Here is a 17,143-nt window from a genome sequence, read left to right as displayed (position 1 = left end):
TGGATAGGCAGACAAATTAGGGTGGGTCCAATAAAAACTTCCGATGCAAGACCAATGGACTGGAGTGAGAACATCTATTTCTAGGTCTGTAGACGGACCTTTTGCATGCCTCTTCTTGATTGGCCCTTTTCAACATTTTCTCTATGGGTGCATTTCAATCCCACAGCATGATGCCTCTGTCTGATTGGTGCTACCACCAACCAATCAGCACACTCTCAAGACCATATAAACCCCTGACTGCACCAGGCAACCCTCCTTCAGGTCTTTTTTGTGTTCTATTAAATTCCTACTTGCTCAGTCTTGGGTGTGGCACCCCTTATTCTCCCTGGGCGTGAGACAAGAACCCAGAACTGTTGAACTAGAAGAGCTGCACATGCTGGACTGCCCAAGCTGGTCTTGAAGTCCCGGGCTCAAGTATTTCTCTCCCCTCAGCCTCCCAAAATGATCGGTTTATAAGCATAAGCCACCGTGCCCCAGTCAGTAAATATTTTTTTGGTCATTGTAGTTGATGTGAAGTAGTTATCTTAGTAGGGTTTTAATGTGCATTTCCTTGATTACGAAAAATGTTAAGCACTTTTTCATGTGTTTATTGACCACTTCCCTATATTCTTATATAAAGTATCTCTTCAAGTTTTCTGCATAATCCTTTTTAGTTTGGTCTTTTTAAATTGTTTATCATTTTCTTACTGATTTATGAGTTCTATATGTATACACATGTATACACATTTTAAGCAATGTTATGATATGTTCACCATATTCAGAAGTGTCTGGACACTGATGGTAACCACTTGGAGCACCTCTTGTAATTGCAGAAGTCAAATGTGACTTGTATTCACCTTATTAAGTATTACCATTTTAATGCAGTTTTTTTTTTTTCCTTTCTTAAAATGTGTATACATTTTTTGGGGCACTGTCTGTATATTCGAGATCTGATTACTTTGTCAGATATATGTATTGTGAATATTTTCTCACAGTCTGGAAATTGTCTTTTCACTTTCTTAACTATTTTTTTTCCTAAAAAAAAACTTTATCTTTTGATTAGTTGATGATTTTAATTTTGCTGAAGTCAAATTTGTCCATTAAAAAAAAGTCCCGCTAACAAATCTTTGCTGGAAGGTCCTGAAAATACTTTCCTATGTTTCCTTCTAGAAGCTTGATAGTTTTAGCTTCCGTGTGGAGTCAATCACCCATCAACTAACTGATTTTGTATTTTGTATGGTTGTTTAACCCAGAATATTCCCAACAATTTGCATTTCCCTATCTCCCTCTGTTTCCCTTTATAATACTTACTTATATTTTTCCCAAGGAGCAAATATAAAACACTTTGAAATGGGTGTTTCCCTAGAGAAATCAGTATAACAACCTAAACTGATAAATATGTCTGGACACCATCAAATCCAGTTTTTACAAACTGGGCCAAAGGAATAAGACACAAAAGTCAGCAAGTTCAAAAGAGGTTGTAGTAGCCTCAAAGAGGTTGTAGTGTTTTTTGTTGTTTTTTTTTTAATGAGTCAAAGTCTCGCTCTGTTGCCTCTGCTGGAGTGCGGCGGCATGCCCAGGGCCCCTGCAGCCTCGACCTGCTGGGTTCAGGTGATCCTTTTGCTTCAGCTTTCCAAGTAGCTGGAACCACAGGCATGCGCCACCATGCCCGGCTAATTTTTTTATTTATTGTAGAGACAAGGTCTTGCCAAGTTGCCCAGCCTGGTCTCGAGCCCCTGACTCAGGAAATCCTCTGGCCTCTGCCTCCCAAAGTGCAGGTGTGAGCTACCGCGCCTGGCTTCAATATCTAATTTACCTTCAAACACCAAGCACTTGGCTTCTGAGTTGGGCAGAAGAATGGGAAGAAAGAGATAGCTCATGGACATTTCTCCATCTCAAGGAATTCCTTTTAAAAGCTGAGAATTGTTTTAAATGTTGATAATCTATGGTGGATAACTAAATTGGGAGTCAGCGTATTCTTTGTGTTTAATCTGTCACTGAAACAGTTGTAACTTGTAAACTATTTGAAATAGTATTAGATCTGTGTTTGCTTTTTTAATTAAAAAATTTTAGAGAAAAATTTCAGTGTCAGAGTCTCACTCTGTCAACCCAGGCTGGGGTGCAGTGGCACAATCATAGCTCATTGTTACTTTGACCTCCTGGGCTCAAGTGATCCTCCTGCTTTGACCTCCCGAGTAGCTGAGACCAAGACAACAGGTGAGCACCATCACGCCTGGCTAATTTTTTTTATTGGAGAGACAGAGTCTCTATGTTGCTCAGGCAGGTCTCTAACTCCTAGCCTCAAGCAGTCCTCTGCCTGCCAAAGTGCAGGGATTACAAGCATGAGCCACCATGCTGGGCTTGCTTTTTTTTTTTCTTTCTTTCTTTTAAGGCTCCAAACTCTACATGTACTAACTGTAAAACCCTGAACTATCAGCCAATACAATGTAGAGAGGGTGCCCACTACTAAAACCTTAGTGAATAAAAGTTATATAACTGGACAATTCACCACCATAAGTGAACTATTTTTTTTTAGAAAGCAGGATTTATTGAGAGGACAGAAAAGCTCTCACAGTGGGAGGGGACCCAAGGGGGTGGTCCATAAGTGAAAGTTTTTAACCACATGTGTGAGGATTTCTTTTCCCCTTAGAATGTTAAGACGGTTTCCTTAATTTTTTTTATAAACAAACTACACTTTTAAATTCAAAGTGAAAATATATGAAATGCAGTAAAATGATACATATTTATCTGTTGTTCAACTTAATAAACTCTATGCAGTATAATCATTCTTGGAATACCTAAATGGTTGCTATTTATTTATTTGCTTATTCATTTATTTATTTTTGACTTGGGGTCGGGGTCTCTCTCTGTTGTCCAGGCTGGAGTGCAGTGGCACCATCACGGCTCACCACAGCCTCAACCTCCCGTACTCAAGGACCTTTTGCCTCAGCCCACCAAGTTCATCCCACCAAGTCTGGCTAATTTTTAAATTTTTCGTAGAGATGAAGTCTCACTATGTTGCCCAGGCTGGTCTCAAACTCCTGGGTTCAAGTAATCCTCCCACCTCGGCCTCCCAAAGTCTTCAGACTACAGGTGTGAGCCACCGCGCCAGCTGTTTTTTTGATGATCATGAAACATGCAAAGAGAGAATACTTTTTTAGATTTTTCATGAGATATGGAAGATGACAGACTTCACTAATTGCTCCAGCAGACAATGAGGGCTAGTTTGACGGAGGCAACTTGGCTAATTGTTTCAGGCATATGATCCAGGGGCTTGGGGGTGGGGTGGCCAGGGTCGGCTGGGGATCTCCTGGGCTTGGGGTTCGTTTTTTCCCTCAGAGCCTCAGATGATGACAGAACGGCCTCCGCGTGCCCTGTGCTCTGCTGTGGAATCATGGTCCTGCCCAGGTCAGGGCTATGGTGACATGTATTTCAAGAATGTAGCAGTACCAAGCCAGTCATTGAGAAGGAGGAGACGGGCTCTGGCCCAGGCAGCTGGGGAGAGAGAGAGGGAGAGGAGAACTTGTCAAAAGCCCAGCCAAGGGCCTTTCAGAGTTGATGATCATAAATGCCCCACATTTAGCCTTCCTGCTTTCAGCCAGTGGAGTGGGTGTGGGAGCACTGAGAGGAAATGAACACAGAGGACCTGGAGAGAGAGGCAGGCTTTAGTATGGGATGTGCTTTGTCTCTGGATTTCAGCTCCCAGAAGGCTCTGGGCCCACAAGCCCTGAGTCCTTCTATGAGTTTAATAAATGGACCCAGCGAATTTGTATGAGTCTCTTCCATATCCTTTGGAATACTCTGAAAAAAATGTTTCTCTCCATTCACAACACATTTCTTTTTTTTTTATAGAGAGGAGGTCTCACTTTGTTACCCAGGCTGGTCTCGAACTCCTGGGCTCAAGCAATCCTCCTGCCATAACCTCTCAAAATGCTGGAATTATGGGCATGAGCCACCGCGCCCGGCCTCACACAACACTTCTGACGCCAAATGTGTGTGTGTGTGTGTGTGTGTGTGTGTGTGTGTGTGTCAGGGGAGGGGACAGTGTCTCCACACCCACAAATATGCTGGACACCAGCTGGGTGGCCTACAGCTTTTTTTTATTTTTTATTTTTCAGTTGGAGTCTCACTCTGTCGCCCAGGCTGGAATGCCAGTGGCATGCTCTCAGTCACTGCAGCCTCGACCTCCTGGGCTCAGGCGACCCTTCTGCCTCAGCCTTCCAAGTAGCTGGAACTACAGGCAAGCGCCACCATGCCTGGCTAGTTTTTTTTTTTTTTAATTTATTGTAGAGATGAGGTCTCTCGCCAAGTTGCCTGGGCTGATCTCAAACCCGTGGGCTCAGACAGTCCTCTCACCTCGGCCTCCCAAAATGCTGGGATTATAGGCGTGAGACACCATGCTTGGCTGGTGTCCTACAACTTAATTCAGTTCTGGCACTGTCTATCCAGAGGAAGCGTCCAATCCCACAAGTGAAAGGCTCAGTCCCACAAGACTGTCCCTTCTTCAGACGCCAGATGAAAACCCAGGCCCCCATACTCCTGACCAACGGGCTGAGAGTTGGGGTTTCAAAGACCACCTGCCTCCTTGGGTTCAATAATGTGTTAGAATGGCCCAGAGCTCAGGGTAACACTTTGCCTATGTTTACAAGTTTATAACAAGCATGAACTCAGGAAGAGCCAGATGGAAGACATGCACAGGACAAGGGATGGAGCCCAGGTGGAGAACACAGAGCTTCCAAGCCTTCCTCAGGTGAGCCGCCCTCCCGGCACCTCCACCTGAAAGCCCATCAAATCTCCTTGCTCAAGAGTTTTTACGCAGCTTGATTTCCGATTCTTATCCCCTCCCCAGAGGTGGAAAATTGGGACGAAGATGTCACCCTTTATAATCACTGGATCCTTCTGGTGACTGACCCCATCCTGAGACTATTTGGAGACCCCACCCTAAATCACCTCATTAGCGTAAACTCAGGCAAGTTTAAAAGGCTCTCCTTGTGAACAACAAAAGACACTCTTACCATCCAGAAAAATCCAAGTGTTTTAGGAGCTCTGAGCCAGGAACTGGGGACAAAGACCAAATATATTTCTTGCTAAACCACAAACACTTAAAAAAAATTGATAGAGGGTCTTGCTGTGTTGCCCAGCCTTGTCTCAAACTCCTGACCTCAAGCAATTCTCCAGCCTCAGCCTCTCAAAGCACTGGGATTACAAGTGTGAGCCACCATGCCCAGCCCAACAGTTTTTCAAGGATGCAACATTTATGCTTTCAGGGCAGTATATCTAGCCACGCTCATTCAATTATAATCAAGCCGGATCATTAACTTACATTTGGATAGTGTGTTTCACTTCACAAGGTGCCCTAACAATGCCTTGTACCTTTTTTTTTTTTGAGTTGGGGTCTCACTCTGTCGCCCAGGCCAGAATGTAGTGGCACGATCACAACTCACCGCGGTAGCCTCGACCTCCTGGACTCAGGTGATCCTTCCACAAGTAGCTTGGATTACAGGTGTTCCCCTCCACATCCTGCTAATTTTTTTTTTTACTTTTTACAGAGACGATGTCCTGCTCTGTTGCCTAGGTTGCTCTTGAACTTCTGTGCTCAAGCAATCCTCCTACCTCGGCCTCCCAAGGGCTGAGGTTACAGGCATAAGCCACCACGCCCAGCTCTTGTATCATTTAATCTTCAGGCCAACTCCTAAAGTAGGTACATCTAGCCATGTGTTGCATAATATTTTCATCAATGGTGGACCACATATAAGGCAGTGGTCCCATAAGGTTATAATGGAGGTGAAAATTCTTATCTCCTAGAATTTACTATATTGTACCTTTTAAAATCATTATTTTAGAGTGTACTCTTAATACAAGAAAAAGTTGACAGTCAAACAGTCTCAGGCAGGTCATCTAGAGGATTCTAGAAGAAAGCATCGTTACCATAGAAGATGACAACTCCATGCGTGTTATTGCCCCTGAAGACCTTCCAGTGGGACAAGGTGTAAAGGTAGAAGGCAGGGTGTAGGCCTAGGCTACTGTGTGTGTTTGTGTCTTAGATTTTAACAAAAGAAGCTTAGACAGTTAAAAAAAAATGGGGAAAACTTCATAGCATAAGGATGTAAGACAAATTTTTTTTTTTTGAGTCAGAGTCTCACTCTGTCGCCAAACTAGAGTGCAGTGGCACGCTCACAGCCACCGCAGCCTCGACCTGCTGGGCTCTGGCGATCCTTCCACCTCAGCCTTCCAAGTAGCTGAAACCACAGGCCTGTGCCACCACGCCTGGCTAATTTTTTGATGGATCGTAGAGACGAGGTCTCGCCAAGTTGCCCAGGCTGGTCTTGAGCCCCTGGACTCAGGCAATCCTCTTACCTCAGCCTCCCAAAGTGCTGGAATTATAGACATGAGTCACCATGCCCAGCTAAGAAAAATATTTTTCTACAACGGTGCAGCATGTGTTTTAAGCTGAGTATTGTAATAAAATAGCAAAAAATTAAAAGTTTCGAAAGTAGAGGTTACAGTAAACTAAGTTAACTCATTACTGAAGAAAGAGCATTTAAAAAATAAATTTAGGGTCACCTAAGTGTACAGTGTTTATGAAGCCTACAGTTGCATATAGGATTGCCCTAGGCCCTCACATTCACCCAGTACTCACTCGCTGACGCACTTTGAGCAACTTTTAGTCCTGCAAACTCTGTTCATGGTGAGTATCCTATAATGGCGGACCATCTTTTAGTTTTTCTTTTTTTTTTTTTTTGAGTTGGGTCTCACTGTGTTGCCCAGGCTGGAGTGCAGTGGCGTGCTCCTAGCTCACCGTGAAGAAGTTGTATTTTTAATCTAAAAAATATGAAGCAGTACTCCAGGGCAATGCAATTAATTTTCATTGACACCTCTTACGCTTGTGCTGAAGACAATTTATAACGAGAATTTCCAAAACATTCTGAGCCATGGCGTCGTCATTAGAACGAGTGTGTGGTATCCTAAGAAGTAAGTGCATGGTGTTCCTATCTTTTCCAATACGTGGTTGGATTTTAATGTCTATTTTATTTTCACAACGGGTGATATTTGAAAATGCTCACTACATTAACTTCCATAAAAATCATTATGTAGGGAAAAATATTGAAGGCATGAGCGATTTAGCAGCTGCAAAGGGGAAAATGGCAAAGAACTCTGAATGGATGTTAGTATAATACAAAACCAGACTTGTGGGCTACTTTCCTTTTTTTTTGAGTCGTAGTCTCAATCTGTTCACCCAGGCAGCCCCGACCTGCTGGACTCAGGCGATCCTTCCACCTCAGCCTTCCAAGCAGCTGAACCACAGGTGCATGCCACCATGCCCAGTTAATTTTTTGATTTATTGTAGAGACGAGGTCTCGACAAACTGCCCAGACTGATCCTGAACCCCTGGTCTCAGGCAATCCTCTCACCTCTGTCTCCCAAATGCTGGGATTATAGGTGTGAGCCACCACATTAGTTTATCTGGAAAATTAAAAGGTTAGCATAATAATATGGATACTTATATGTTTACAGAAGACCCTTACCAAACTTGGAGGCAATATGCCACAAATTCTTCTCATGTATGAAGAAAAACGAGAGATTTGTTCCCTAAATCCCCTTTTCCCTCCTATGTTTGGGTTATTTGTGTTATTATTCCCACCTTTTAGGTACAATGACCGTATGTGTTAAATCAGTCAGACATAGTGTTACATCAAGATAAAAGTATCATCTAGGTGCCATAATTGGTCGGTGAATTGTCTAACACTGGTGTGTGTGTGTGTGTGTGTGTGTGTGTGTGTGTGTGTGTGTGTGTGTGTGTGTAAAGACAAGGTCTCACTATGTTGCCTAGGTTGATCTTGAACTCCTGGGCTCAAGCAATCCTCTCGCCTCAGCCTCCCAAAGTGCTGGGATTGTAGGCCACCAAGCCCAGTCAGTATTCAGGAACTTTTTGTAAGCCAGTTGTTGAACTGTGGATACTTGAAACTGGCCATAGTGCAGGAAATTAGCAAACACTACAGACTAGGTTCCTCCTTACCCCACCCAAACCAGCTGACCAGTCACTCAGCAGACTCGAGGTGGGGGGAACAGTGGAGGGAGATTGCCGTGTGGCATTCCACAAACGATGGAAGTCGCACAGTGAGAGTCCTCAGAGAGGGCAGAGAAGACCAAAGATCGTGCCACCTTCTCTGGTTACTTTAGCCTTAACTTATGAGTACAGAGAGTGCCAAAAAACTTAAATGTATACACGTTTTAAGAAAGGAAAACGCTGTATTAAAATTGCAATATTCAATATGTACTGATAACAAGAGGTGAATACAAGTCACGTTTGACTTCTGCAATGACAAGAGGTGCTCAGAGCAGTTCCCATGAGCATCCAGACACTTCTGATGACAGCGAACGACCTCAGGACGCATTGCCGTGAGAGGCCTCCCGGGTCACACACAGGACCACGCGTCTCAAACTCATCACGCGTTTGTTAGACGTGTCGGAGGTTCTGTTGCACACTTATGCCTCCGTTGTCAATGGACATCCACAACGTTCTCGAATTTCAAACACCACTCCAAAATGGTCTTGCGCTCTTCAAATGACAGCCGTGCTTCCACCATTATCTCTGGCTGTCCTGCCTGTCGCAGGTGACGCTTGCATTCATTGGACGAACACCACCATCTTTTGATCAGACGTCAACCTAATGTCACACGGATACTGGAATTCCACTCAACTTCGAAAACTAATACGTAGATAACAACTCCTAAAATGTGTATACTTTTTTTTGGTACCCCCAGTAGAGTTTTACAAAAACTTGGAAGAATACTACATTAAGGACATGTCTGTAGGGGCCAAACAAACATTGGGAGCTAAAAAAAGGAATCCACAGTGGATTGTTTCATTTACCTTCTGGTTAAAATAATGTGAGATGATGGCTCCGTTTCTATAGGTAGATGGAAAAAGGCAACTTACAAACTACACACACACAGTCCAACTTTAGTAAAGAAAAATTGATTTTAGACGTTCTGGAGATGGAGGTTTCAGACATTCTAGTAACTGATGGTCTCTTAGGAGAGTAGAGATGGTGATTCATGAGGCTGTTTACTCTTTTTGTTCCTAACTTGTTCTTTGTTGGTTTCTGTTTCAAAAATCAGCATTCAATTTTCTTCTAATTAAATAATGTATTTAAAAGAAGTGAAAGAGCCATTACATGCCAGATAAATGTGGTCACAAACTGGTTGTTTGATAATGGCCTGCTCATAATCGAAAACATCCGGCTGATCGTTTTCACTTGCATTCTTACAGTCTCAACCTGCTTCCCTTTTTAAATTGACTTGACTTCTTTTTTGCAAAGGTGAATGCATTTGTTTCTTACAGAACTCTGAATTTTCAGTTACTGTGCTTGTTTCAAAATGCTTGAAATGAGCTCCTGCACGGCCTTGAGAGACATGCCAAGCGTACTCTAGGGTTTGGTCGGGTCTTGAACGCCCACCACTGTGTCCGAGCATTTGTAAACCTCACGGGATTCCTATTTCCAAGTGCTGGCAGCAGGCAGCTGGCAACATTTTGTTCTGATAGACCGCTTTGTTCTTGTCGAGGAAACTTTGCCAGTGGAAAGTTTGTCAGTAGAGGAGCTTCTAGAGAACTCCAGGATTGGGGGCGCGGGCTTGTTATTTCTGGCTTGGCCAGAGGATGAACCCTGGGACTTTGGGCATGTCATTTAAGCTTTGAGAGCCTCAGCTAAAAGTATGGATAATACCATGATTCTGTAACTCAAAGATACACATTTCCTCTTACATTTTATTTTATCTTATTTTTCTTTATTTCAATAGCTTTAGGGGATGCACAGAGTTTTTGTTTGCATGGTTGCATTGCACAGTGGCGAAAAAGTGTGGGCTTTACAGGTACCCACCACTCCCACCTGTGCACATTGTACATGATAGATTTTTGGTCCCTCTATTCCTTCCTCTTCTCCTCCTTCTGAGTTTCCAATATCCTTTATACCATTCTCTCCTTTTTTAACTTTTTTTTAATTTTAAGGATGTGGGGTACAATTCGGGGTTAGGTATACAAATGTTCATTATGCAGGTACCCTTGTTGATGACGTGTGCCCCCCCTTCCCTGGCAGATTCCCACTACTGCCAATTCTGACCCCTCCCCTGGGCAGTTTCCCACTATTGCCAGTCCTTTTCTTATAGTATTACAATGATTGTTCAAGGTCCGCTTATGAGTGAGAACATGTGATACTCCGTTCTTTGTTTCTGTGAAAGATTACTCAATATCATAGACTCTAAGTCCATCCGGGTTGCTGTGAAGTTCATGATTTTGTCCATCTTTATGGCTGCGTAATACTCCATTGTGTATATGTACCACATTTTTTTAATCCAGTCCTTTTTTGGTGGGCAGCACAGTTGGTTCCTTGTTTTTGTTATTGTGAACAATGCTGTAATAAGCATACGTGTGCAGGTATCTTTTTTATAGAGTGATTTGAGTTCTTCCAGATATATTCCCAGTAGGGGGATTGCAGGATTGTATGGAAGGTCGATTTTTAGATCTTTGAGGAGTTGTCACACTGTTTTCCACAGAAGCTGTACTAGTTCACACTCCCACCAACAGTGTAGAAGTGTCCCCTTTTTGACACATTCTATTCTCAATGCCTTTGAAGATCCCTGCTGGGCTCCAGCGATCCTTCTGCCTCAGCCTTCCAAGGAGCTGGAACTACAGGCGTGCACTACCACACCCGGCTCATTTTTTTATTTATTGTAGAGACGGGATCTCACCAAGTTGCCTGGGCTGGTCTCGAACCCACGGGCTCAGGCAATTCACTCACCTTGGCCTCCCAAAGTGCTGGGATTACAGTGAGCTCCTACTTCTAAGTGAGAACATGCAGTGTGTGGTTTTCCTGCATTAGTTCACTTAGGATGATGTTCTTCAATTCCATCCAAGTTGCTGCAAAAGACATTATTTCATTCTTTTTGATGGCTGAACAGTATTCTATGTTGCATATATACCACATTTCCATAATTTACTGATGGACTGATGGATATTTAGGTTGATTCCACATCTTTGCAATTGTGAATTGTGCTGCAATAAACATGCAGGTGAAAGTGTCTTTTTTAGATAATGATCTCTTTTCCTTTGGGTAGATCCCTGCATTTTATTATTCCTGAAATGGAGTGTGTCTAAACAAATTTTCCAGCTCCCAGGCCAAGTATGGATACCTCAGCATGAGACATTAGCGACGTTTGTGAATGTAGGTGGATTTAGAAGGTTACATTGAAGGTGTCTGTTTATTTGATATGTCCCATGAGATGAGCTACTTGCATTGATAGCAACACACATTAATTTGTATTTTACCTTAAATAACTAAATTTACGTTGATTCTTCGTAAAGGAAATCTTTGTCCCTGGAGGGCTGATGAAATCTTCATATTTTCCTTTTAACTAGCAACAGACACTTTTTAATAACTGTTATTGAATTGATAGTCATCAATTAATGACATGTTATAATCGAGGAAGCGGGAAAATAATACTAGCAAACTAATGGTGTTGAGGATTAATTAAGATTATGCTCCTAAAATGCTTAGCAGAGTGCCTGGGACATAGGAAGTCCTCAAGAAATAGCTTCATCAATGCCATTGTCATTATCAACACATTAGTTGACAATCACTTTCCATATCTGTATTCCATTCACAACCTCTGTGTGAGAAAGGCAGTAAGGTCTAAGCTGATGGTTCTCAATTTGGTTGAACTTGGGAATTACCTTGTGAGCTTTTGAAAAAGATCAGTACCCTGAGTTCCAGATCAATTAAATTAGAGTCTCAAGGGGTTGGGTCCAGGGATTTGAAATGTTATTAAAGCTTCCCTGGTGATTCTAATGCATAGTATTTTGCATTCGTGGTTTTATTTTATTATACATGTTTATCTTTATAATTTCTTTATTTATCCATTGATGGACACTTGGGCAACTTCCATGTCTTGGCTATTGTGAATAATGCCGCAATGAACATGGGCGTGTAGGCATCTCATCGAGCTACTGATTTCATTTCCACTGGATATATTCCCAGAATTGGGCTTGCTGGATCATATAGCTGTTCTATTTTTAATTTTTTGAAAAAATTGCATACTGTTTTCCATCGTGGTTGTATCGATTTCCATTCCCGCCAACAGTGGACAAGGATTCCCTTTTCTCCACAGCCTTACCAACTAATATCTTTTGTCTTTTTTTGATAATAACCTTCCTGTGGTATTGTGGTTTTGACTTGTATTCCTTGGTGATTAGAGATGTTAAGCACCTTTCCATGCAGCTGTTGATCATTTGTGTGTCTTCTTGGAAAAATTTGTGTGTCTCTCTTTTTTTTTTTGGAGATAGGGTCTTGTTCTGTCACCCATGTTGGAGTGGCATTCATGGTTTTCAACCTTAGCTGCATGTGAGAAATCACAGCTGGGATCAAGCACATTAGCCCTTAAGAGGTGAGATTTAGACACCATAATTTCTTCTCCAAGTGACAGATCCCAGACATCAGAGTCATATGAGGCTCTTACAATTGAATCCAGGCTCGCATGCCCCAGTCACCCAAATTCTTGTTTATGTCTAGAGTGAGAGCCCTGCAATCTGTATTTTTAACAAGTTCCTCTGCTTTTGCAGTGGTGTGAAGATTGGAAACCACCAGTCTATGTTCACTCCATCGACATTAAAAAAACCAAGGATCAGACCAGGTTCAGTGGCTCATATCTATAACCTCAGCACTTTGGGAGGTTAAAGCAAAGGATTGCTTGAGGCCAGGTGTTTGAGATCAGCCTGGGCAACGAGACCTTGTCTCTACAAAAAAATTTTAAAAATTAACCAGAAATGGTAGCACACACCTGTAGTCCCAGTTACTGAGGAGGCTGAGGTGGAAGGGTCATCTGAGCCCAGGAAGTTGAGGCTGTGGTGAGCTGTGATCATACCACTATACTCCAGCCTGGGCAACAGAGTGAGACCCTGACTCACACAAAACAAAACAAACACATCGAGGATCTAGTCTTGGTTCTGCTGACTAGTTCCCTAAAGATAGTTTCTCCTCTGTGAAATAAGGACATTAGACTAGATGCTCTCGGAGATGTCTAATGTCTCTTCTGCCTCCAACATGGGGACATAGGAATCATGGGAGCTGTAGAGACATATGTTGTGCTGTCTGCTGAAGGTAGCATCCTGTCCACCCTTCTGGGAAGTCTACCCCACCCATGTGATTTTATTGGGCGCCACCAATCTTTTTTTTTTTTTGAGTTGGAGTCTCACTCTGTCACCCAGCTCCGGCGATCCTTCCGCCTCAGCCTTCCGAAAAGCCGGAATTACAGGCGTGCGCTACCACGCCCAGCTGATTTTTTGATTTATTGTAGAGATGAGGTCTCGCTGCCCAGGCGGGTCTCGAACCCACGGGCTCAGGCAATCCACTCACCTCAGCCTCCCAAAGGGGCGGGATTACAGGCTGAGCCACCGAGCTCAATCTTTTTACAGAAGTCACCTCCTGGGCTGCTGCAAGTCACACAACCGAGCCAGCTGGAGCCATTCCCCATGCATTTTGAACTTCAGGCCAGGGAACCAAAGACTCTGACCCTTCTCTGGTGACAGGGTGGAAGTTGCCTGTCAGGAGCCTGGCCACGGAATCTGTTTCCCCTGCCACAACTGAGGGAATGAAGGTGACATTCAGAAAAGCCAAGAGGAGATGGAGAGAATTTTGGCCTGGTTGGACTCTTATTCCAGGACTGTGGCATCCTGCGGTTCTGTCATGTGAATTGGTACATTCTCAAGTTCGGTTTTTACATTCTCAAGTTCGGTTTTTACTTTCTCAAGTTCGGTTTTTATTACTGGCAACCAAAAATGCCCCCCAAACCCAAACCAAGTCTCTCAATGAATACAACCTATCCCTGCTAAAAATGACACTTTATAGTTTAACAAAGGCTTTTGTGCATATATTCTCTCTGCCGCTTTTTTCGGAGTCGGAGTCTCACTGTTGTCCAGGTTGGAGTGCAGTGGCACGCTTACGGCCACGGACGCCTCGACAAGCTGGGCTCAGGGGATCCTTCTGCCTCAGCCGTCCAAGTAGCTGGAACCACAGGCGTGTGCCACCACGCCTGGCTGATTTCTTGATTTATTGTAGAGATGAGGTCTTGCCATGTTGTCCAGGCTGGTCTCAAACCCCTGGGCTCAGGCAATCCCCTTGCCTCCACCTCCCAAAGTGCTGGGATTACATGCGTGAGCCCTGAAGCCCAGCGCTCTGCCTCTTATTTATAGCCCTGTTAAGTAGCACCTGATGCTTTCTCTAAAAATGGAGATTTAATTTACATACGATAAAACTCACCCTTTCAAGGTGACCAATTCAGTGGCTTATAATATGTTCACAAGGTATGTGGCCCCACTGTCTAACTCCAGAACATTTCATCACACCCAAAAGAGAAACCCAAAACCCATCAGAAGACACTCACCATTCCACATGCCCCATGGCCCTTAGCAGTCATGAATCAGCTTTGTAGTGTAGGTGTTTTCGTTATCCCTGAAAAGGTAAGGAAACAGATCTGGAAATTCTGGTGGCTTTCTTAAGGTTTTCCGATGAGACTGGAGCTGGGATGAGAAATCACTAGAACATTCTCCCTACCTTTCTAGACATACATAAGTCCAGTTTCCTTCTGCAAGCTATTATATTTGCATATTCTTGTCAATAGAGGCCAAAACAAGCACTTGCAAATTATTGTCACACAGACAGAGTTGGTTTGTTCTGGGAGATCAATTCACCCAGAGGTGGTTTGCTTTAATTCCATTAACTTTATGCTTTTTTTTTTTTTTTGAGAACTTCTACTTAAACCTTTATGCTTTTTCAATGACAAAGATCACTTTTGTTTACCTCTCTGCCATTGAAACCCACTTGACTTCCCCACGAAAGAAAAAAAAAAATGGCTGTTGAAGTTAGACCAACTAAGCTGAAATGGACTTTCTTGTCAATCCAAGGAAGAAAATGCATCTTAGTCTCCTTCAGGGCCGTATAGAGTCATTCCGGTTTAGTCTATTAAGCTTCTGATCAAGATGAATAAACCTGATGCAAAATCAAGACAGAGTTCAGTAGGCTGAGAAAAGGGAGGCCAGGGGAAGATGTGGATATTATTCTCTGAATCATTTGGAGTTCAAGCCAACTTGAAGGCTTCCTTTTTAGCAGATATTATTTTAATAAGAGTAATTGCCTACTGACTGTTTTAATCTTATTCCAGAAACCAAGAAATTGCAATCTAATTGTTAGATGATGAAAGACATCCTCTGAGGACTTGGGGAAACAAATTTGTTTACATGCAGTTTTTGTCCAAGTTTAGCCTCATGGAAAACAGAAATATCCAAGCTCGACTTTGGGGGTGAAATCACATCTAGGGTGCACACACCCTTATAGCTGGGCTTATGTCGCCCTTTGTGGCTTCCCTTCCTATGCCGGGGAGTCTATTTCTGTCGACACAGATTATGCCAGGCCCGCACACCCTAGAGGCCCTCAGGGGAAAGGGCTGAGCACAGCATGTCCCCGGAACAATTGAGGACCTGTGAACAATTTTGGCTGCCTGTGTCGCTGCCCTGCCAGTCTGTCTGAAGCATTTGGGGGAACACCCAGTCTTTGCAGAAGCTTAATTTGGCGCTAGAGAACAAAAGTGAATAACAAGTTTTCCCCGAAGCTGAGAACAGGGGCCTTCACTCTCCTGTCTAATCTCCCAGTCACCCAGCCACATCTATCCCAGAGGAGCATGGCTTCTCAGCACCCGGTGCATGCATGTGCCTAGAGGAGGTAGGTACAGGGACTTCTTCTCACCGCAGCCTGGACACGCTGTGACCTGTGGTCTCTCTACCCACCATCAGTGAATGTATGCTTGTCTTCTGTTTGTTTTATAAAACCACCAGGGTTGCCAGGCCTCTGTCCTTAGTCCATGCACACCGCCTCATTTGTGTGCAAGACGGACTCCCACAGGTCCTCCTAGACTCGTGCCAGCCTGCTGGGATGTCTTTCCTGATCCCACTCACCCACGGCCTCAGTTCAGCATCTTCCTCAGAGCTCCTCTAGCGTTCACCCAATTCAGTTTTGCTTCTTCCTGCTGTGATAACTGCTGTGCTCGGTTATTGTCTTTTTCTGGGGGGAAAAAATGACACCCTTTAACAAGGCTTCTTCAAAGCCTGGCCTATCATGCTTGTCTCTGTATCCCCAGGACCTGGTGTCTTACTTGGCTTGTAACAGGCCTTTCATTCATTCAAAAATATTTACTGGGTACTGGGCACAGAGACTCATGCCTGTCATCCCAGCACTTTGGGAGGTGGAGGTGAGAGGATTGCCTGAGCCCACAGGTTGGAGACCAGCCTGGGCAACACGGTGAGACCTCATCTCTACAATAAATTAAAAAAAAAAATCCTCTGGGTGTGGTGGCGCATGCCTGTAGTTCCGGCTACAGGGAAGGCTGAGGCGAAAGGATCGCCTGAACCCAGCAGGTTGAGGCTGTGGTGGCTGTGAGCATGCCACTGCACTCCAGCCTGGGCAACAGAGTGAGACCCCAACTCAAAAAAAAAAACAACATGTATATATGTTTATATATAGTGGCTGGGTGCAGTGGCTCACACCTATAATCCCAGAGCTTTGGGTGGCAGAGAAGGGAGGATTGCTTGAGTTCAAGAGTTCCAGACCAGTCTTGGCTGGTAAGTAGGACTCCATTGCTGCAAAAAAAAAAAAAAATAAAATTAGCCCAGCATGATGGCATGTGCCTGTAGTCCCACCTACTCAGGAGGCTGAGGTGGAGGGATTGAGCTCAGCAGTTGGAGGTTACGGTGAGCTGTAATTGTGCCATTGTATTCCAGTCTGAATGATAGAGCTAGATTCTATGTCTTAAAAAACAAAAACAAAAACAAAAAAATGAGGCACAGTGACTCAAGTCTATAATCCCAACACTTTGGGAGGCCAAGCGAGAGAATTACCTGAGCCCACAGGTTCAAGACCAGCCTGCACAACTTGGTAAGACCTCATCCTACAATAAACCAAAAAATTAGTCAGGCATGATAGCGCATGCCTGTAGTTCTGGCTACTTGGAAGGATGAGGTGAAAGGATCATCTGAGCCCAGCAGGTTGAAGCTGGGGTGGCATGAGTGTGCCACTGCACTCCAGCCTGGGAGACAGAGTAAGACTCCAACTCAAAAAAAA

Source organism: Carlito syrichta, unplaced genomic scaffold (assembly GCF_000164805.1).
Source record: "Carlito syrichta isolate Samal-C Ts95f unplaced genomic scaffold, Tarsius_syrichta-2.0.1 Scaffold316493, whole genome shotgun sequence".
NCBI lineage: Eukaryota > Metazoa > Chordata > Mammalia > Primates > Tarsiidae > Carlito > Carlito syrichta.
Note: the sequence above shows the minus strand (reverse complement) of the source record.